Source organism: Salvelinus alpinus, chromosome 5, assembly GCF_045679555.1.
Source record: "Salvelinus alpinus chromosome 5, SLU_Salpinus.1, whole genome shotgun sequence".
Lineage (NCBI taxonomy): Eukaryota > Metazoa > Chordata > Actinopteri > Salmoniformes > Salmonidae > Salvelinus > Salvelinus alpinus.
The window spans coordinates 92,473,106-92,495,597 of NC_092090.1; the positions used below are offsets into that span (position 1 = coordinate 92,473,106).

Here is a 22,492-nt window from a genome sequence, read left to right on the forward strand (position 1 = left end):
TATCCTTACCCCCTGGCTGAGGGCTCACTTCCTAACCTTACCCTCTGCCTCAGGGCTCACTGCCTACGCTTACCCCCTGGCTCTGGGCTGACTTATCACTGATTGTCCCTGCTATCCACCACCTACCAACTACCAATTACTTACATTTACATTTACATTTAAGTCATTTAGCAGACGCTCTTATCCAGAGCGACTTACAAATTGGTGCATTCACCTTATGATATCCAGTGGAACAACCACTTTACAATAGTGCATCTAACTCTTTTAAGGGGGGGGGGGGGTTAGAAGGATTACTTTATCCTATCCTAGGTATTCCTTAAAGAGGTGGGGTTTCAGGTGTCTCCGGAAGGTGGTGATTGACTCCGCTGACCTGGCGTCGTGAGGGAGTTTGTTCCACCATTGGGGTGCCAGAGCAGCGAACAGTTTTGACTGGGATGAGCGGGAACTGTACTTCCTCAGAGGTAGGGAGGCGAGCAGGCCAGAGGTGGATGAACGCAGTGCCCTTGTTTGGGTGTAGGGCCTGATCAGAGCCTGAAGGTACGGAGGTGCCGTTCCTCTCACAGCTCCGTAGGCAAGCACCATGGTCTTGTAGCGGATGTGAGCTTCAACTGGAAGCCAGTGGAGAGAGCGGAGGAGCGGGGTGACGTGAGAGAACTTGGGAAGGTTGAACACCAGACGGGCTGCGGCGTTCTGGATGAGTTGTAGGGGTTTAATGGCACAGGCAGGGAGCCCAGCCAACAGCGAGTTGCAGTAATCCAGACGGGAGATGACAAGTGCCTGGATTAGGACCTGCGCCGCTTCCTGTGTGAGGCAGGGTCGTACTCTGCGGATGTTGTAGAGCATGAACCTACAGGAACGGGTCACCGCCTTGATGTTAGTTGAGAACGACAGGGTGTTGTCCAGGATCACGCCAAGGTTCTTAGCACTCTGGGAGGAGGACACAATGGAGTTGTCAACCGTGATGGCGAGATCATGGAACCTCCCTCCTACATACTGCATGACCATAAACTTGGCATCTGAAACGTCGTAGTGGGTTCGGAACAAAAGCTGTCACGGGATAACTTAGCATGGCTTTATCCAGCAAACACTCTGCATCAAATGATGGACATCCACAAATGAATACATACTATACAAAACGTAACATGTCATAATAGTTGGAGTGGTCCAGATTTTCATTTACTATGTTATGTCTACCTCTGAGTCCAGGCTACTTTGGCCAATACGCCTTTTTTGTGTGTGTTTTTTTAAAACCTTTATTTAAAACCTTTATTTTTGCTGTGGTATCGTTTTGGTATCGAGTGTCGTGATGGTATCGAGTATTGTGATACTTAACCTGGTATCGGTATCAAAGTCAAAATTCTGGTATCGTGACAAAACTAGTCTGATCTGCCGGTGCTGCCATGTCAGCCTGTCAGCCAGTCAATCCACTATGATATTCAGCACAGTGCTGAGAGCAGCCATCTAGCCACACAGCTCATTTAGCCCGCTTCACCATTCTCTCTGAGCCGAGCTGCACACATTCATGTCATCTGACGGGGAAATTGCCCTTCTTGTTATCGGATATCGCTCTTCACACAAAGCCAGCATAGGCGCTGTTTCCTTAAAAAAAAAGCCCTTTCATTCCGTTCCAATGTGTTTATCATAACCGGCTGGGAGATTACACAGTGTTTATTAGACCTGCTCCGTAATTAGAATGGCCAGAAGCTACATGGATCTTCCTCCCATCACTATAAATGGCTTTGGGTAGCTGAAGGCGAGGAGGAAATAAACTTCAATGCCATTGATGGTCGTTTTATGTGGCAGATTCGCATCACTGATGTCATGAACAACGTCTAGAGAGCGAGAGAGATGATCATGTTAAAAAGGTCAGTTCACCAATGAGATGCAACTGTAGGCATTTCAAAGAGCTTAAAGTCAGTTCACCAATGAGATGCAACTTTAAGCATTTCAAAGAGCTGTTCTGTATTTACAGATGTGTAACATCTTAGAGACGGCTTACAAAATATGATGTGGTTTGGATTTCATCCAGTTGACAGTCACATGAACCTCAGAGGTGTGTGTGTGTGTGTGTGTGTGTAGGAGAGAGCGAGTTTCGATGTGGAGATTTTACACGACGAGGGATTACAGGGAAACAACAGCAGCCGTGGTTACTGTTCCTCCTGGCCATTGTTGCCCTTTCTAAACCACTGGCATTTCTCTGGCCAGCTCTGTCCCCGGATTCATCTGCTCACTCCAATCTGTCGAGCTCTTGTTTGTCTTTCAGGGCTTTGTCCCCGGCCTAAACACTGCATGCAATTCCTCAAAGGCGCGCTACTGTGATTCCGCCAGACATTGAACCGACCATGTTTAGCAACTGCCCGATCGGTCTTCAGCAGAACGTTTTGACGGTTGGACTGGATAACATTACAATGATGCGTTTTTGTTTGTGTTTTCTCAGTTATTCTTTGCTCATGTACTATAGATGAAAAGTCCCGTCCATCTTACTCTTCAGATGCTCCTATCTTGTAGATTCAGGGGGACAGCATGGTGCTGTGCCTCATTTTGCATTGTGCAGCAGACCCAAAACCCATTGAGCTGTTCACTAGTTTTGCATAATTCCCCCGGTCCGTTTCCACGCACCACTCCTTCACATAAATGGACCTCTTTTCCTTCCTCTAACCTTCCCCAGTCTCTTTTCTCTCTCTGTCCCCTCTCTTTCCCCGGTCTCTTTCCCCTCTCTTTCCCTCGCCTTCCTCTCCTTGGCTGACAGATAATTGGTGCCTGGACACGTTCCAGAGAGATTCTGCCTAACATCACTTGCTACATGGAGACATGGGATTAAAATCCTCTTCAATATTGAATCGCTACGGCTGTGAGAGATGATTAAACATTTATACAAGAAAATGTGTGTAATATGAGGAACTTTATATAGGAACTATGTGGATCTGCTCCAGCCGTATCTCAGCTCTGTCTCCACCATGACTTTATTTAACTCAGATCTCAGCTCTGTCTCCACCATGACTTTATTTAACTCAGATCTCAGCTCTGTCTCCACCATGGTTTAATTTAACTCAGATCTCAGCTCTGCCTCCACCATGACTTTATTTAACTCAGATCCCAGCTCTGTCTTCAACATGGTTTAATTTAACTCAGATCTCAGCTCTGTCTCCACCATGGTTTTATTTAACTCAGATCTCAGCTCTGTCTCTATGGTTTTGTTTAACTCAGATATAGTACTGTGTGCTGCTCCCAAGCTACCTGTACTTTTAGCCTTGGATCCTGAGCTGTCAGTGATATAGTTTTAGCCCTCATAAATACAGGATGTGTCTGAGAGTGAAAAAGACCTAAACACCGCTGTACACAGTGGGTCCGTGAACTCTCCTTCAATGAAGCGCTGAACAAGTCAACTCATAAACCGCCCACATTGGTTCAACACCACTGACTAAAACAGGGGGGCTGCAGAACACAGTTCAGTCTGAATGCAGAAGTTATATCTGATGGACTTCTTGATACAAATATTGACAAGCGGAGTGTTTTGTTTAAATGGACTGGATCTGACAGCAACAAACAATCAGCCTCCAGGCAGGTTGCTTACTTACTTACGTATTCATAATGGAGCAAGGGCCCTCAGGCAGGGTAAGGTTCATCCCAGGTGGTCCCACAAACAATGGCTTCACACATTGCTCAGTACTAGACCCCGTTAGCACATCGTTGTCTAAGGTTACCAACCACCCAATCCCAGCCCCTCTTCTGGTTCCCACCCAGCCCCTCTCCTGGTCCCTACCCAGCCCCTCTCCTGTTCCCTACCCACCCCCTATTCTGGTTCCCACCCAGCCGCTCTCCTGTTCCCTAACCAGCCCCTCTCCTGTTCCCTAACCAGCCCCTCTCCTGGTCCCTACCCAGCCCCTCTCCTGTTCCCTACCCAGCTCCTCTCCTGGTCCCTACCCAGCTCTTCTCCTGGTCCCTACCCAGCCCCTCTCCTGGTCCCTACCCAGCCCCTCTCCTGGTCCCTACCCAGCCCCTCTCCTGTTCCCACCCAGCCCCTCTCCTGGTCCCTACCCAGCCCCTCTCCTGTTCCCTACCCAGCCCCTCTCCTGGTCCCTACCCAGCCCCTCTCCTGTTCCCTACCCAGCCCCTCTCCTGGTCCCTACCCAGCCCCTCTCCTGGTCCCTACCCAGCCCCTCTCCTGTTCCCTACCCAGCCCCTCTCCTGGTCCCTACCCAGCCCCTCTCCTGTTCCCTACCCAGCCCCTCTCCTGGTCCCTACCCAGCCCCTCTCCTGGTCCCTACCCAGCCCCTCTCCTGTTCCCTACCCAGCCCCTCTCCTGGTCCCTACCCAGCCCCTCTCCTGTTCCCTACCCAGCCCCTCTCCTGGTCCCTACCCAGCCCCTCTCCTGGTCCCTACCCAGCCCATCTCCTGGTCCCTACCCAGCCCCTCTCCTGTTCCCTACCCAGCCCCTCTCCTGTTCCCACCCAGCCCCTCTCCTGGTCCCTACCCAGCCCCTCTCCTGTTCCCTACCCAGCCCCTCTCCTGGTCCCTACCCAGCCCCTCTCCTGTTCCCTACCCAGCCCCTCTCCTGGTCCCTACCCAGCCCCTCTCCTGGTCCCTACCCAGCCCCTCTCCTGTTCCCTACCCAGCCCCTCTCCTGGTCCCTACCCAGCCCCTCTCCTGTTCCCTACCCAGCCCCTCTCCTGGTCCCTACCCAGCCCCTCTCCTGTTCCCTACCCAGCCCCTCTCCTGTTCCCTACCCAGCCCCTCTCCTGGTCCCTACCCAGCCCCTCTCCTGGTCCCTACCCAGCCCCTCTCCTGGTCCCTACCCAGCCCCTCTCCAGCCCCCCAACCAGAAGTTAAAGAAGAGGACTAAATAAAATAAAGGTTTGTCTATGTTGAAAATTGGTTACCGTGATGACATAAATCCTGTGGTTGAAATTTTACCCTCAACACAACACTTTTTTGAAATCCAAATCCTATTTTCTATGTAGATTCCACGCCACAATACATTGTCAAATTAAGTTGAAACAACGTTGATTTAACCAGTTTGTGCCCAGTGGGAAGTTCATCTGCGGTGGAAGGAGTTGATAAACGGAGGGACTGAAAAGTAAGCTGTTATTTTCCACCCAAAAAATCTATTTCAGAAATGTCAAGAGGCAAGTGTTGCAAAATCTCATCTCGAAGACAGTTTCATTGAAATGGTCACGCTAAATGAAAATCACAAATCTGTATTTATCTGGCTGTGGTGTGTCTGGTGTTGTAAGTGTGGAGGCGTGGTGGGGGGGTGGGAGGGAGTGCAAAACCCCGGGGTGACTAATGATCAGGGCAGACATTTTATGAGAAGTAATACGTTTTCAACGCAAACAAATCATGTATCATCTGATGAGATAGTTGTCAGTAACGGGCCAAGATCTTTGCATGTGTGTGCTTGTGTGGTGGCGCATCTGTGCTCTGTCTGCCCTCCTACTGTGTCTGATACACTCCTGAAAATCTAGAGGGAATCCCCACGTTGTATAAATACTATAGTATTTACTGTAGTGTTTTTTCAGACTTTACTGTTCATTGTAATGTTTTTGTGGACTAAAGTCTGCATAAACAATACAGTTGAATTCTTTAGTATTTACTGTAGTATACTGTAGTATACTTAAGCAATAAAGCACGAGGGGTGTGGTATATGGCCAATATACCATGGCTAAGGGCTGTATCCAGACGTTGCATTGTGCCTAAGAACATCCCTTAGCCGCAGAGCTGCCCTTAGCCGCATCATTCAGGGCTCGAACCACCCAGTTTATAATGTAGTATTGACAGTTAACTATAGTATAAATACTGTAGTAAAAGAAAACTGTAGTATATACTATAGTAATTAATGTGTTGATTTTGTGGATTGTAGTATACTTTAGTATTCCTATAGTATTTTTGCAGACATTACTGTAGTGTTTACTTTCATGTTTTTGTTTTGACATAGAAGTGGAGTTTTTTATTTGAAGAAACCTACTGGATAAATGCTAAAACAACAAATGTTCCATAACCTGTAGGTAGGACTGGGGTCTGAACGGATAGTTCAGAGCTTCACCTGCAGGGAACACAATATATGGTCTAAACATGGCATGTAGGTTTCTCACTTATTGGTGTCACAAATTGGGATATGGTGGAGGGGAATGGACAGGGTATATGCTCATTAGACACTGTAGTATTCTGTAGTTAACTGTATAATTTTTTCCTGTGGGTCAGAATGACAGCAGATAAAACTCCACTAAGAAAGATACAAAGAAAAGACTCCAAATAAATCCGTCGGCATCAGAGGTCCCCTATGATTGGTCCTTAACCTGAATATGCATGACGGGGTCTTATCACGTCAACTCGTCACTCAACACGGGACTGTTTGGTCCATCTTTAGCTGAAGCTCGTGTCACATCTCTTGGACTTGGTGTCATGATATCCATAACAACCTGTCATCTCCTATTCTCACTTCTGTCACCATCCCGAGAGCTGCAATGAGTATGTCTGCCAGTGAGTTGATGCCATATCTACATCAGAAGTGATCTAGGAATCAATTGAACACGATTCCATTTGAACAATTCCCACATACGAGGACCCTCGCTGTCTTGAGAACCAGTGATGGGGCCTCCGTAGATGATTTGTTTACTTCGTGTGTCATATTGTCTTACTATGAGTTACTCTCTAGCAGACAATGTGTTTTCCAGTGGTATTGGTGAAAACCAGTCACTCAGTCCCTTTGCTGTCAGCCTAGAGGAAGATAGTTGGCAGGTTCTCCATCATATTAAAGTGTTGTTTATCTCCCATTCACACCAAATGGCAGAGGCATTGTACAAATGTGTTGCAGATGAAAGCAAATGCCAATGGTGGGTAAATGACTGGTGCATTATGGGTAAATGACTGGTGCATTATGACTAACTGTCTAAATCCTCTGCTCTTCTTTGCTTCCAGAGTTTATTTGTTAACAGCAAAATAGGAGTTTCTGTGTATCAGAAATCTATGACGGGAGTTCATATCAAGGTTCTATTAGATTTTTAGTCATGATTATGATGGGAGCTTCCTCTTCGACCAATCTATTTCTAGAACAAAAATAATATTTTCCTTTTACAAATTGGTGCATTATCAATTGAAAGGGAATGGGAAATAAATCCCATACAAGCTCGCAAATGGACTGTTTTGGACTGTTTTTCCAATACACATACACTTAATATCATTATTTTTAAAGGTAGACTTGTATCTGTCATCTCTCAAGGGTTCACGGCGGATGTTTATTTAAAAAGTAAAGATTCAGTTGCGACTGCAGGAGTCACGGGAATGCCATTTTCCCTAGGATTGTGTGAAATCCAGAGCACATCCCAGTCGAGGGAGAGCAGCTCTTGACTTCAGTCTCCAACAATTATGCAGGGATTGATCTCCTGTAGAAAAACGCTGAACCTGAGTCAGACAGGGGAACACAAAGGTAAAACAGTACTTTCCTGCTGCATACCAATGTTTACCCAGGCCTGGGAATGAGAGGAGACAGAAAACAAAGTATTGTGGAAAGCTGGTGTGTCAGGAGAGAGATTCGCTAATACAGGAGCTTGGCTGTGTTGTGCTGTATGGTGCAGTGGTGAGGAATCTGTGTGCAGTGTTTTTAACAGGCTCTGGGTCCAGAGAGACACCCCCTTGTTGTTGAAACAGCACCCTGTGGATGAAACAGCCCCCTGTTGATGAAACCCCCCCCCTCTTGATTAAACACCCCCGTGTTGATTAAACACCCCCTGTTGATGAAACACCCCTGTTGATGAACCCCCCTGTAAAAAAAGCACACAGCTGTTGATGAAGAACCACCCTGTTGATGAAGCACCCCCCTGTTGATGAAACACCCCCCCCCCCTGTACATGAAACACACAGCTCTTGATAAAACATCCACATGTTGATGAAGCATCACCCTGTAAATAAAGCACACAGCTGTTGATGAAAACCCCCCCTGTTGATGAAGGACCCCACTGTTGATGAAGCAGACAGCTGTTGATGAAACACCCCCCTGTTGATGAAACACACAGCCCTTGATGAAACATCCCCCTGTTGATGAAACACACAGCTCTTGATGAAACATCCCCATGTTGATGAAGCACACAGCTGTTGATGAAGAACACAGCTGTTGATAAAACACATCCCTGTTGATGAAACACCCCCTGTTGATGAAGCACCCCCCTGTTGAGGAAAACCCCCCTGTTGATGAAGCTCACAGCTGTTGAAGTATAGATTCAGTTGTAAATGCAGGAGTGAGGCTGCCATTTTCCCAAGGAGTTTGTGAAATCCAGAGCACATCCCAGTCGAGGGAGAGCAGCTCTTTACTCCAGTCTCCAACAATTATGCAGGGATTGATTTCCTGTAGAAAAACACTGAACCTGAGTCAGACAGGGGAACACAAAGGTAAAACAGTACTTTTCTGCTGCATACCAATGTTTACCCAGGCCTGGGAATGAGAGGAGACAGAAAACAAAGTATTGTGGAAAGCTGGTGTGTCAGGAGAGAGATCCGCTAAAACAGGCTTGGCTGTGTTGTGCTGTATGGTGCAGTGGTGAGGAGTCTGTGTGCAGTGTTTTTAACAGGCTCTGGGTCCAGAGAGACACTCTCCTGTTGATGAAGCACACAGCTGTTGATTAAACACATCCCTGTTGATGAAACACATCCCTGTTGATGAAGCACATCCCTGTTGATGAAGCTCCCCCTTGTTGATGAACACCCACCGTTGATGAAACACCCCCCATTGATGAAACACCCCCCATTGATGAAACACCCCCCATTGATGAAACCCCCCCCTTGTTGATGAAACACATCCCTGTTGATGAAACACCCCCGTTGATGAACCCCCCCTGTTGATGAAACACATCGCTGTTGATTAAACACCCACCCTTTGATGAAATCCCCCCACCCCGTTGATGAAACACCCCCCTGTTTATGAAACACCCCCCCTTGTTAATTAAACACATCCCTGTTGATGAAGCACCCCCTTGTTGATGAAACACCCCCCTGTTTATGAAACACCCCCCCTTGTTAATTAAACACATCCCTGTTGACGAACACCCCGCGTTGATGTATTACCCTCTGTTGATGAAACACCCCCCCCCTTGTTAATTAAACACATCCCTGTTGATGAAACACCCCCCTGTTGATGAAACACCCCCCTGTTGATGAAACACCCCCCCTTGTTAATTAAACACATCCCTGTTGACGAACACCCCGCGTTGATGTATTACCCTCTGTTGATGAAACACCCCCCTTTGATGAAACACCCCCCTGTTGATGAAACACCCCCCTGTTGACGAAAGACGCTACTGTTGATGAAACACATCCCTGTTGCTGAAACACCCCCATGTTGATGAAACATGTTGGTGAAACACAGCTGTGACCCCTCTGACTCTCCTTCGCAGCTTCCTTTCCGAAACAGGAAGTCCCAGAATGCACTGCTCTGATGTTATGCATTCGAGATGAAAGAGTTTTTGTTACCATTGCCGTGACCTGGCCTTAGTGTAAAGCTGTATAATTGGCTCTGGGGAGCCACTGTTCGGCATAGCATGAGAGTAAACCATATTGATCCACGCTCAATCGTGTCTTGGCTCTTATGACAACGTATGATTAGGAAATGCTATACTGCACACACAATACATTTCTCAAATTTGGTGTGGGCAGTAAGATCAAATCACTCTGTTCCGTAGGGAACTGAGGCAGACAATTGACAACTTTGGGAGTTAAAAAATGAAACCATACTGTGTTGTTATTGTAGATTCCTCATTCAGATGCTACCATGTTAACCAGCCAGAAATTTGTTCCCGGGCCATTTTAATGATGCGTATTTGTGTCATCTGAGTCAGCGCTTCTGTGTAAGGGAGAGTTTTGCTCAGGGTTGTATCGTACGGCTGCTGTTCCAGGGTACGAGGACATTGTTCCATATTTAGGTGGTGATGGGTTGAGTGGGGCTATAGGCGACGTTGAGACGACTCTGTTCAGCCCAAGGCTCCCTCAGGGTAGAACAGCAGCTCTTTTTCTTTTATCACCACACAGAGGACAATGCTACCATTTCTCTCTTTGTGATGCTAATGTTGTGTTGGTTTGGGGTCTGAACTATATGCAGTGTTCTAATGTCCTTTGGCACCATCAATGAGCAACAGACCTCCATGATGAGCGAGCTTGTGCCTAGCCATGAGCTCAATATTAATGAAATCACATGGCTCTTTAAATGGCATTGTGTTTCCCTGATACACCTTCTCATACGGTCAAATACTGTGTATAGACATGACTCACGGACACAATAAGAACATGACACTGCAGTATTGTTGGCATTTACTGCTTGTCTGTTTGGGTTTGCGGTGTCATCAGTGGATTATGGAATGATTACGATCTTTATTGGTTTTGAGTGGTTAATGGCATTTATGCCCGCTCATTTACAAATATAGTTTTTCAATTTACACAGGAGATGTAAGACTGCAATAAGCTCCCCTGTGTGGTAAATCTAATAACATAAATGGTTGACTTCAGGACAACGGGGCCCTTACTGGTTCGTCACTTTGGCACTTTAATTTGTAAGGCGTAGTCCCTAATCACCCACCAGCATTTCACACTAATTGTCCCGCTAGCACGGTGAAGGGATATTTAGCGATCTTATTCAGTGGTGTGGTACGAATGAATCAGAGCAGAAGCCCTGACAAGCTTCAGCCAGAGTCCACCAACCATGGCTATATAGTATGAGCTTAAAACGTAGGGTGGCTGTCGTAAAGTTTAATGTCTACTTTATGGCAAGTTTGTCAAAGGAAATGTCTTGAGACTTGAGACTACAATTGTAAGGACAGACGCTGGAGACGAGAAGCAAGTACAGGGAGTGAACATTTAATGAAACACGAACAGGAACAGAATAAGGACAGTGTCTGTACAGGGGAAAACAAAATGACAATAATGCTGACACGTGGAACAAACTGAGGAGCAGACAGATATAGAGGGGCAATCGACAAAGTAAAAGGGTGAGTCCAATGAACGCTGATGCGCGTAATGATGGTGACAGGTGTGCGTAATGAAGGGCAGCCTGGCGCCCTCGAGCGCCAGAGAAGGGAAGCGGGAGCAGGCGTGACAACAATGGGCGTAATGAACTTACACTGAACAAAAATATAAATGCAACATGCAGCAATTTCAAAGAGTTTACTGAATTACAGTTCATATAAGGAAATCAGTCAATTGAAATACATTCATTAGGCCCTAATCTATGGATTTCACATGACTGGGAATACAGATATGCATCTGTTGGTCACAGAAAGGTAGAGATCAGAAAACCAGTCAGTATCTGGTGTGACCACTATTTGCCTCATGCAGTGTGATACACCTCCTTCACATAGAGTTGATCAGGCTGTTGAATGCTGCCTGTGGAATGTTGTCCCCACTCCTCTTCAATGGCTGTGTGAAATTACTGGATATTGGTGGGAAATGGAACACGCTGTCGTACACGTCGATCCAGAGCATCTCAATAGGAGACATGTCTGGTGAGAATGCAGGCCATGGAAGAACTGGTACATTTTCAGCTTCCAGGAATTGTGTACAGCTCCCTGCAACATGAGGCCGTGCATTATCATGCTGAAACATGAGGTGATGGTGGTGTATGAATGGCACGACAATTGGCCTCAGGATCTCGTCACGGTATCTCTGTGCATTAAAATTGCCATAGATAAAATGCAATTGTGTTCGTTGTCCGTATCTTATGCCTGCCCATACCATAATCCCACCGTTCATCGCTCTCTTGTGTTTAAATATATGTCAGCAGTCTTTACACTGGGCGTATGGATATGCCCCTGTGAGTCCCTCGGGGGAAAGGCTGACATTGTTCTACCATCATAATATCAGTCGCTCGCTTCCTCCACCTAATTGCCAGTAGGAGTTCAACATTCACCAGCACTTTAAGGACAAGTCACAGAGGAGCAATGCCCTCTGAAATTTCAAGTCTGGAACATTTTCTTTCTGTCTTTCTGCGATCGATAAGCCTGAGGAACGGGTGACTCACACTGGGAAGACATCAGAGAGAATACTAGTGTGTAAGGCTCATCAGAGAGGATACTAGTGTGTAAGGCTCATCAGAGAGGATACTAGTGTGTAAGGCTCATCAGAGAGGATACTAGTGTGTAAGGCTCATCAGAGAGGATACTAGTGTGTAAGGCTCATCAGAGAGGATACTAGTGTGTAAGGCTCATCAGAGAGGATACTAGTGTGTAAGGCTCATCAGAGAGGATACTAGTGTGTAAGGCTCATCAGAGAGGATACTAGTGTGTAAGGCTCATCAGAGAGGATACTAGTGTGTAAGGCTCATCAGAGAGGATACTAGTGTGTAAGGCTCATCAGAGAGCCATGTAAAAAGAAGCTCATTGGACATGGGTGGATGTGGAGACTCCACTGTGTGCTATACCTGCCCTTGTTTCCATCCACTATCCACATGATCGGGAGACTATCCTTCATTTACATAGCATGGCGAAGACCGGCTCCCTTATAGAAGAAAACACATAAAGAAGATTGAGTGCCCAATACTAAATCACATAAAGCAATCTCACAAGAGCAGATGAATGTGAGAGGGTGGGCTGGACTTTTGCCTGAGACACTGACTGACTGACAACAGGGACAGAGCTACTCAAGCTAACACTTGATGTTTGGACTATTTAAGATAACAATAGCAACTCAATGCAAACTATGAGCAGACCTAAACAAGGAAACATGACAAAATTCAGAAGGTGAGTAGCTCGCTCGCCCATGAAATGTACATTCATCAAAATCAGTCTCATAATCAAATGTACCTATAAGGTTGCTGTTCTGATGTGTTTAATTCATAATCAAATGTAAGGTCACAGATTTCATGGTTTCAATAGGTTATTTCATGTATTATTACTCTTAGGATAAAACATGCCTTTACTACAGCTTAAATCCAACAGATTAGGTTGCTAAAAACTGTTACTGCTATCCAATATCATTTGACCTCAACACACTTTTTTATAAAAATGGCTACCTGAATGATTAACTTGTTTCTAGATCAATTTGACCAAGCTGAACATAATTTTGTACCAGAGTGCACATGGTGCTGCTATAGACCATTAGTATCACTGATGCAGCCAGATAGATTGTGTCATTTTGCCACCAGACCACAAACAATAACCCTCATCACAACCTAACGTCACCTGCAGATGAGTTCCATTTTTGCTGACATAATTAACAGATACAGCTTCTCTTTTGGAGCTAGGGGAGTGGGGAGAGAAGAGGAAAAGGGATGCAGGGAGCTCTCTCCTCACTCCTCAACCTACATAATGTATGATGTGAGATTTTGTGAGTAAACGGTCAGTGAATTTGTCATAGGATCAAGTTTACCAAGTTCTGTCATCTGGGGAGAGACAAAAGACGGTCAAAGTGGACATCTGAATAACAATGAGATGTATCATGGGGCAAAAATGCTGGACTACAGATCTATTATTTAAGGCATGTTTAAGCTCTAGGATGTTATTGCTAAACTGTGTGTGATGACTGGGCCCTACATTAGGGGCTAGCTTTTCCAAGTAGAAGAGACATCAAATGGGAAAACAGTGAGATCCCACTGGGCAAAAACTGTTTGAATCAATGTTGTTTCCATGTAATTTCAACCATGGATCTACAGAGTACATACTACAGGTGTAGGATCTCAATTTGATCACCCTATTGCAGGAGAACTTTCCTGCAATGCAGGACATTTAAAACGTACAATGTATTTGAGGTTTAAAAAGGCTTCTGAAGTTGATAATTTCCACTTTGAAATATCAGACTTGATTTTCCCTTATGAAAAATGTATCAACCCCTGCAAGAAAGTAAATTAATTATAATCCACCTAATAATTTACATGTCCTGTTGCTGCAGGATTATTTTCCTGCTGTAGCAAACTGGCTCAAATGAAGATCCTACATCTGTACATGTATTGTATCCCTGGGGTATATAAATATTGTTCAAGGATTGTTGTGGGCTGTATGGTTGAGAGAACCGCTTTATGTAAGCTAGATAGATGGTTGATGAATCAATTACACTGTATTGAGCTTGGGGGAACCTGGCTTTCTCATATGCAGTATTTCTTTCAGGGGTAATGGTCTGCATTGATTAAATTATTGCCATTGGATCCCTTTATTCCGAATAAATGATTTGAATATTTTGCAAGAGGAGGGATGCTCAACACTCCACTCTCATATTTAGGCAATGTGATCTAAAATGAGGTCAAACAGAGCGTTAATAAAGCGCTGTCACTATATTCCCACTACTCGTTTGAAGTTGCTGGAAAGTATTATCTCCCTACTGTAGCGAAGTAATCTGAGATTAAACTATGAGTGATCCTTATAACTCCTTATTTGATATTAGTTCATATTAACGCTTTGTCACTAACCTTCCTTTAAATGGTTGAGAGATGCCAAGAGTGTGCAAAGCTGTCATCAAGGCAAAGGGTGGCTACTTGGAAGAATCTCAAATATAAAATATATTTTGATTTGTTTAACACTTTTTTGCTTACTACACGATTCCATGTGTGTTATTTCATAGTTTGGATGTCTTCACTATTATTCTACACTGTAGAAAGTAGTAAAAATAAAGAAAAACCCTAGAATGAGCAGGTGTGTCCAAACTTTTGACTGGTACTATACATTACAACTTAAAAACATCACTACACACATTGCCTTATGACACACATTGCCAGGTCCCCATCGTAAAATATGTTTTTAACCTAAAGGGCCTTTTCTTGGTTAACTAAAAGTGACATAATAAATGAATCTAAATACATTGCATGGATTACAACATACAACAACATGCTGTCACGATCGTCTTGCTGAGAGAGAGTGGACCAAGGCGCAGCGTGTGCAAAATACATTCTCTTTTATTTTAGAGAAAAGGAAAAACACGCAACGAACACTTTAACAAACTGAAACCAAAACAACCGTGAAGCTAAAGACGTAAGTGCACACACAAGCTACAAACATACAACATAGACAATTACCCACATTAACCTAGTGCCTATGGCTGTCTTAAATATGGCTCCCAATCAGAGACAATTAATGACATCTGTCTCTGATTGAGAACCATTCAGGCAACCATAGACACAGCTAGACACCTACACTAAACACAAACCCATCTACTCTACTTAACCCCCTAAACCATACAACCACCCTAGACAATACAAAAACACATACATTCCCCATGTCACACCCTGACCTAACTAAAATAATAAAGGAAACAAAGAATACTAAGGCCAGGGCGTGACACATGCTGCATCTTTAAGTTTGTGAAATGTTAAAACATTTCCTTGAAATTAACTATAACAATAGCTAAAAATGAATAACTTGTTAAATATTTTGGCCATGATATTATATTATTTTGGCCATCTTTAAGTTTGTGAAATGTTAAAACATTTCTCTGTGTTGTGCTATTTCACTAGCCTCCCATTTTACTGCAGTGAGATAACGTTGTCTGAAATCAAGCTATTTAAAAATGTACACAAAAGGTTGATTGTCACCAGATTCGCTCTACACTATTACATAAAATGTTATTATGTTGAGTTGGGAATGTTTCATCTTTACAGCACGGAATAAAATGTTCAGCTCAGCCAGACTGGCACGGTGGCATGACTGGCTCGATAAAGGTTGTGCAAATATATAAGCCTACATGCTGAGATAACGTCAGCGAGTGAGTGGGCAGGCAGCACAGCAGGAGTCACAGACTACAATATAGTGTGTGTGGGGGGGGGCACTAAGCTATATGGAATAGTTTTAAGAAAGTCATACCAAGGATCATTTAGCTATTTGTTTTTTAATTTTGTAGACCCATTGAAGTATCCCCCAAATGTTTTATTTATACTGTATTATTTTACTCCTTTTTCTCCCCAAATTCATGATATCCAATTGGTAGTTACAGTCTTGTCCCATCGCTGCTACTTCCATACGGACTTGGGAGAGGCGAAGGTTGAGAGCCATGCGTCCTCCAAAAACACAACCCAGCCAAGCCACACTGCTTCTTGAGACAATGCCCGCTTAACCCGGAAGCCAGCCGCACCAATGTGTCGGAGGAAACACCATGCACCTGGCGACCATGTCAGCGTGCATTGCGACCGGCCCGCCACAGGAATCATTAGTGCGCGATGGGACAAGAACATCCCTACCGGCCAAACCCTCCCCTAACCCGGACGACGCTGGTTCAATTGTGCGCCACCCCATGTTCGTGAGAGTCTCACCTTTGGACAGAGGGGTCACACTAGTTTTGTAGGCCAAACCGTTCGGACACTACAGACAATTTTGTGAGAAGACCGATGTCTCATGGTGTTTCGTGGTCTGACAAACACTGCTCTAGGTCTGTCACCTTTCACCGCAGATGTGGAAGTTCTACATATGCGGACGCAGTGGATTGAGACGCACCCTGTTACATTCCCCAGTTTCTGTGTTGTTGTGGGTTTGTATGTGTGTCTATTTCAGGAAATTGCTTCCTGGATTCCTAAAGCAGCTGATTGGTCAGCCCCATCGCTGATTGGAGCTCTGACCCCTCCCTCTCGTCAGGGGATACAGCTGTTTCTTCAATTGCCAGCTCCTTCTCCAGCTTGATAAAAGCCAGTGTTCCTTTGTCAGAGAGGGGAGCTTCTTTTTATGCCCTGTGTTGGTTGTTGTTGTGGTGGTCAGTGAAAGTTTTTTTTAAATATTATTTTGTAGCCGCTCCTTCAGAGGTAAAAACACAGGGGGTGGTCCGCCCAGGTCTTACCTAGTGTGCATAGACAGATTAAATACTATGGGTTATGTATTCCTGCAGGCCTCTTGCCTAAACACTCCCAAGGTTCAATAGGACTTAGGACTTAGTGTTTGTGGTTATTGAAATTTCACACTTAAAGTATTGGTAAATTATTCTGTGTTTCATTTGTTCCCAGGGGGGAAGAGAAACCCACCTTGGGAGTGTTTAGGCAATAACCCATAGTATTTAATCTGTCTATGCACACTAGGTAAGACCTGGGCGGACCACCCCCTGTATTTTGGGTAGCGCGCCAGGTGGTGCTAAAGGTTAGGTTAGAAGTGGGAAGGCAGGTAAGGTAGGAGAGGGGATTCCTTAACTTTTACTTTCTTTGCTGTGTTCTGTCCAGCCCCTTTTCCCCACATTACCGTGTGTTAGGAATAATACATTCCCTGTAAACTGTATTTTTCTCTGCCTCTGTCGTCCTTCCCCGCACCTACGATCACATACTTTTTTCACTCCACGGGGAGTTGAGATGTAGCCTCCTCCAAGAGGCGTATGTAACACACCCAATGCAAAACAAACCCGATATCTCTAGCTTAAACTGACAGATTTTCATGCAGATTTTTTTTATTATGGTGACTAGATTTCTGCATAACCGCGAACATCTACCGTAAGGGGCTTAATAAGTAGAAAACCTTTTCTCGCTCACTCCTCATTCATCGATTACAGCTCTGCCTTCAACAACATAGTGCCCTCCAAGCTTGTCACAAAGGTCAGGGCCCTGGGTCTGAACCCTTTCCTGTGCAACTGGGTCCTAGACTTCCTGATGTGCCGACCCCAGGTGGTGAGGTTAGGCAACAACACCTCCGCCACGCTGATCCTCAACACAGGGACCCCCAGGGTTGTGTGCTCAGCCCCATCTTGTACTCCCTGTTTACCCATCACTTTGTGGCCACGCACGACTCCAACTCAATCATCAAGTTTGCTGACGACACAACAGTGGTAGGCCTGATTACCAATAATGACGAGACAGCATACAGTGAGGAGGTTAGAGCCCTGGCAAAGTGGTGCCAGGAAAATAACTTCTCCCTCAACGTCAAGAAAACAAAGCAGCTGGGGCCTCCCGAGTGCCACAGTTGTCTAAGGCATCGCAGTGCTAGCTGTGCCACCAGATATCCTGGTTTGAGTCCAGGATCTGTCACAGCCTGCCACGACCGGGAGACCGGTCGTCCAGATTAGGAGAGGGTTTGACCGGCAGGGATGTTCTTGTCCCTTCACGCACTAGCGACTCCTGTGGCGGGCCGGTCGCAATGCACGCTGACATGGTCGCCAGGTGTATGATGTTTCCTCCGACACATTGGTGCGGTTGGCTTCCGGGTTAAGTGGGCGTTGTGTCAAGAAGCAGTGCAGCTTGGCTGGGTTGTGCTTCAGAGGACGCACGGCTCTCGACCTTCACCTCTCCCGAGTCCGTACGGGAGTTGCAGCGATGGGGCAAGACTGTAACTACCAATTGGATACCATGAAATTTGGGAGAAAAAGGTCAAGAACAAAAAATCACACCATTTCCTGTAGTAAGAGACAAAGATAGACTCCTTCTCCTTTTCCTTCTTCTCCTTTTTAAGATTTCATTTGACCTTTATTTAACTAGGCAAGTCAGTTGAGAACAAATTCTTATTTTCAATGATGGCCTAGGAACAGTGGGTTAACTGCCTTTTTCAGGGGCAGAACGACAGATTTTTACCTTGTCAGCTCATTTATTTTCCTTCGCCTTTTCCTTTTTCTTCTTCTCTTTCTCATCATTCTCCTTTTCCTTCTCCTTATCGTTCTTTTTCTTCTCCTTTGCATCCTTCTCCTTTTTCTCCTTCTCATCGTTTTCCTTTTCCTTCTTCTCCTTCTCATCGTTCTTCTTCTCTTTCTCATCGTTCTTCTTTTCATCCTTCTCATCCTTCTTCTTTTTCTCCTTCTCATCCTTCTCATCGATCTCATCATTCTTCTTCTCCTTTGCATCCTTCTCCTTCTTCTCCTTCTCATCCTTCTTTTCATCTTTCTTCTCATCCTTCTTCTTTTTCTCCTTCTCCTTCTCCTCCTACTCATCCTCCTCCTTCTTCTCCTTCTCATTCTTCTTCTCCTCATTCTTCTACTCATTCTTCTTCTCCTTCTTTTCCTTCTCCTTCTCCTTATTTTCATTCTCCTTCTTTTCCTTCTCCTTCTCCTTATTTTCATTCTCCTTCTTTTCCTTCTCCTTCTCCTTCTTTTCCTTGTCCTTCTCCCCGCAGGGCCCTGCTAGACCTTCTGTACTTGGCCCCAACATTGAAAACTTTTTTAAATGTATCATCCTTTTTCACCTTAAAGGAGTTTGCTCAAAAAATATACTATTAGCTTGCAAATAAATATTTATAGCTTAGATACATGATCAATGAGTCACATATTTTGGGAGCTCGTGGTCTGTTACACAGGAATTGTTTAAATATTGTAAAAGCCTCTATTATTATAATTAAACCTTCAAGAATGGATGAATCTCTCATTACTACTCACTACTTGTAACGGCCGCCGTATGAAGAAGGTGTGGACCAAAGCGCAGCGTGGGAAGTATTCATGATAATTTATTTAAAAAACTGAACACACAAAATAACAAAATGTAACAACACGAAACACGTAACAACAAACAACAAAACAGAAAACAACTACCCACAAAAACCATGTGGGAAAAAGCTACCTAAGTATGGTTCTCAATCAGAGACAACGATAGACAGCTGCCTCTGATTGAGAACCACACCCGGCCAAACACAAAGAAATACAAAACATAGAAAATGAACATAGAATGCCCACCCAAATCACACCCTGACCAAACCAAAATAGAGACATAAAAAGATCTCTACGGTCAGGGTGTGACACTACTAGAATGGATGAATCTCTCTTATTGCTATTCACTACTAGAATGGATGAATCTCTCTCATTACTATTCACTACTAGAATGGATGAATCTCTCTCATTACTATTCACTACTAGAATGGATGAATCTCGCATTGCTATTCACTACTAGAATGGATGAATCTCTCTCATTACTATTCACTACTAGAATGGATGAATTTCTTTCATTACTATTCACTACTAGAATGGATGAATCTCTCTCATTACTACTCACTACTAGAATGGATGAATCTCTCTCATTACTACTCCCTACTAGAATGGATGAATCTCTCTCATTACTTCTCACTACTAGAATGGATGAATCTCTCATTACTATTCACTACTAGAAAGGATGAATCTCTCGTTACTATTCACTACTAGAATGGATGAATCTCATTACTATTCACTACTAGAATGGATGAATCTCTCTCATTACTATTCACTACTAGAATGGATGAATCTCTCTCATTACTACTCACTACTAGAATGGATGAATCTCCCTCATTACTATTCACTACTAGAATGGATGAATCTCTCTCATTACTATTCACTACTAGAATGGATGAATTTCTCTCATTACTATTCACTACTAGAATGGATGAATCTCTCTCATTACTACTCACTACTAGAATGGATGAATCTCTCTCATTACTATTCACTAATAGATAGGATGAATCTCGCATTGCTATTCACTACTAGAATGGATGAATCTCTCTCATTACTATTCACTAGTAGAATGGATGAATTTCTCTCATTACTATTCACTACTAGAATGGATGAATCTCTCTCATTACTACTCACTACTAGAATGGATGAATCTCTCTCATTACTATTCACTACTAGAATGGATGAATCTCTCATTGCTATTCACTACTAGAATGGATGAATCTCTCATTGCTATTCACTACTAGAATGGATGAATTTCTCTCATTACTATTCACTACTAGAATGGATGAATCTCTCTCATTACTACTCACTACTAGAATGGATGAATCTCTCTCATTACTTCTCACTACTAAAATGGATGAATCTCTCTCATTACTACTCCCTACTAGAATGGATGAATCTCTCTCATTACTTCTCACTACTAGAATGGATGAATCTCTCATTGCTATTCACTACTAGAAAGGATGAATCTCTCGTTACTATTCACTACTAGAATGAATGAATCTCATTACTATTCACTACTAGAATGGATGAATCTCTCTCATTACTATTCACTACTAGAATGGATGAATCTCTCTCATTACTACTCACTACTAGAATGGATGAATCTCCCTCATTACTATTCACTACTAGAATGGATGAATCTCTCTCATTACTATTCACTACTAGAATGGATGAATTTCTCTCATTACTATTCACTACTAGAATGGATGAATCTCTCTCATTACTACTCACTACTAGAATGGATGAATCTCTCTCATTACTATTCACTAATAGATAGGATGAATCTCACATTGCTATTCACTACTAGAATGGATGAATCTCTCTCATTACTATTCACTACTAGAATGGATGAATTTCTCTCATTACTATTCACTACTAGAATGGATGAATCTCTCTCATTACTACTCACTACTAGAATGGATGAATCTCTCTCATTACTATTCACTACTAGAATGGATGAATCTCTCATTGCTATTCACTACTAGAATGGATGAATCTCTCATTGCTATTCACTACTAGAATGGATGAATTTCTCTCATTACTATTCACTACTAGAATGGATGAATCTCTCTCATTACTACTCACTACTAGAATGGATGAATCTCTCTCATTACTTCTCACTACTAAAATGGATGAATCTCTCATTGCTATTCACTACTAGAATGGATGAATCTCTCTCATTACTATTCACTACTAGAATGGATGAATCTCATTACTATTCACTACTAGAATGGATGAATCTCTCTCATTACTATTCACTACTAGAATGGATGAATCTCTCTCATTACTACTCACTACTAGAATGGAAGAATCTCTCTCATTACTATTCACTACTAGAATGGATGAATCTCTCTCATTACTATTCACTACTATAATGGATGAATCTCTCTCATTACTATTCACTACTAGAATGGATGAATCTCTCTCATTACTTCTCACTACTAGAATGGATGAATCTCTCATTGCTATTCACTACTAGAATGGATGAATCTCTCATTGCTATTCACTACTAGAATGGATGAATTTCTCTCATTACTATTCACTACTAGAATGGATGAATCTCTCTCATTACTACTCACTACTAGAATGGATGAATCTCTCTCATTACTTCTCACTACTAGAATGGATGAATCTCTCGTTACTATTCACTACTAGAATGGATGAATCTCATTACTATTCACTACTAGAATGGATGAATCTCTCGTATTACTATTCACTACTAGAATGGATGAATCTCTCTCAATACTACTCACTACTAGAATGGATGAATTTCTCTCATTACTACTCGCTACTAGAATGGATGAATCTCTCATTGCTATTCACTACTAGAATGGATGAATCTCTCTCATTACTATTCACTACTAGAATGGATGAATCTCTCATTACTATTCACTACTAGAATGGATGAATCTCTCTCATTACTATTCACTACTAGAATGGATGAATCTCTCTCATTACTATTCACTACTAGAATGGATGAATCTCTCTCATTACTATTCACTACTAGAATGGATGAATCTCTCTCATTACTACTCACTACTAGAATGGATGAATCTCATTACTATTCACTACTAGAATGGGTGAATCTCTCTCATTACTATTCACTACTAGAATGGATGAATCTCATTACTATTCACTACTAGAATGGATGAATCACTCTCATTACTACTCACTACTAGAATGGATGAATCTCTCATTACTATTCACTACTAGAATG

The 22,492-nt window shown here is 43.5% G+C and overlaps 1 protein-coding gene across 2 annotated transcripts in view; it reads left to right on the plus strand.

Annotated features, from left to right (window-relative positions):
* The window catches only part of LOC139577243 (glutamate receptor ionotropic, delta-2), a 662,466-nt gene that overhangs the window by 15,857 nt on the left and 624,117 nt on the right, over window positions 1-22,492 (plus strand). The window lies entirely within an intron of this gene.